Source organism: Callorhinchus milii, unplaced genomic scaffold, assembly GCF_018977255.1.
Source record: "Callorhinchus milii isolate IMCB2004 unplaced genomic scaffold, IMCB_Cmil_1.0 Scaffold2, whole genome shotgun sequence".
In the NCBI taxonomy this organism is placed as follows: domain Eukaryota; kingdom Metazoa; phylum Chordata; class Chondrichthyes; order Chimaeriformes; family Callorhinchidae; genus Callorhinchus; species Callorhinchus milii.
The window spans coordinates 122,125,548-122,126,593 of record NW_024704743.1 but is presented as its reverse complement, the minus strand read 5'-3'; the positions used below and the strand labels follow the sequence as shown (position 1 = coordinate 122,126,593).

The following is a 1,046-nucleotide window of genomic DNA, read 5'->3' as shown; positions in this document are numbered from 1 at the left end:
TGTGGGGTAGAGTAAAGTCTAATAAATAAAAATAATGATAATAATCCTTGCATTTGATATAGCGCCTTCTCACGTCTTCGAGACGACTCAAAGCACTTCACAGAATATACTGTAAAATGAATTGTCTGTGTATTTTGTCAGTGAAACGTGGCAGTTGATTGCGCACAGCAGTTCAGCTGGAGTATTGAGTCCAATTCTGGGCATCACACTTTAAGAAGGATGTCAAGGCCTTGGAGAGGGTGCAAAGGAGAATCAGCAGAATGGTACCAGGGATGAGGGACTTTAGTTATGTGAAGAGACTAGAGAAGCTGGGACTGTTCTCATTAGATCAGTGAAGGTTAAGGGGAGATTTAATAGAGGAGTTCAAAATTATGAGGGATTTTATAGAGAAAAATTAGGAGAAACTGTTTCCTCTGGCAGGTAGGTCGCTAATGACACAGAGTTAAGGTAATTGGCAAAAGAACCAGAGGGGAAATGGGGAGAAATGTTTTTATAACAATAATCATAATCCTTGCATTTGATATAGCGTTTTTTACGTCTTCTAGACGTCTCAAAGCGCTTCACAGAATATACTGCAAAGTGAATTGACTGTATACTTGTGGGCAAGATGCGGCAGCCAAATTGCACACAGCAGTGTCCCACAAACAGTCGTGGATTGAAGTGACCAATTTATTATTGTGGGGTTTATTTTCTTGAGGGATTATTATTAGGCGTGTGAAGTAAGGAAACTTGCCCAAGGTTTCGCCCTGCTGGGAGTTGAACCCAGGTTTCTCGCTTGACAGGCGAGTGCTCTAACCACTGAGCTACAGGACTCTCTTTACTACCCAGAGAGGTGTTACGATCCGGAATGCACTGCCTGAAAGGGCGGCGGAAGCAGATTCAATGGTAGCTTTCACAAGGGAATCGGATATGTACTTGAAAAAGAAAAATTTACATTCCTTTCAGAGAACGTGCAAACTCCAGTCTGTTCCCTCATTCTTCAGAACGTTAGCTCAGCAGAACCCCATTATAGGGTAAGAGAGGGGGAGTGGGACAAGTTGGATAGC

General features: G+C 42.6%; 1 non-coding gene across 1 annotated transcript; it reads right to left on the bottom strand.

Annotated features, from left to right (window-relative positions):
- Window positions 1-741: 741 nt before the first annotated feature.
- trnad-guc lies at window positions 742-813 on the bottom strand. The gene has a single exon. It is a non-coding gene; the product is annotated as a tRNA-Asp (tRNA).
- Between the last annotated feature and the right edge of the window lie 233 nt (window positions 814-1,046).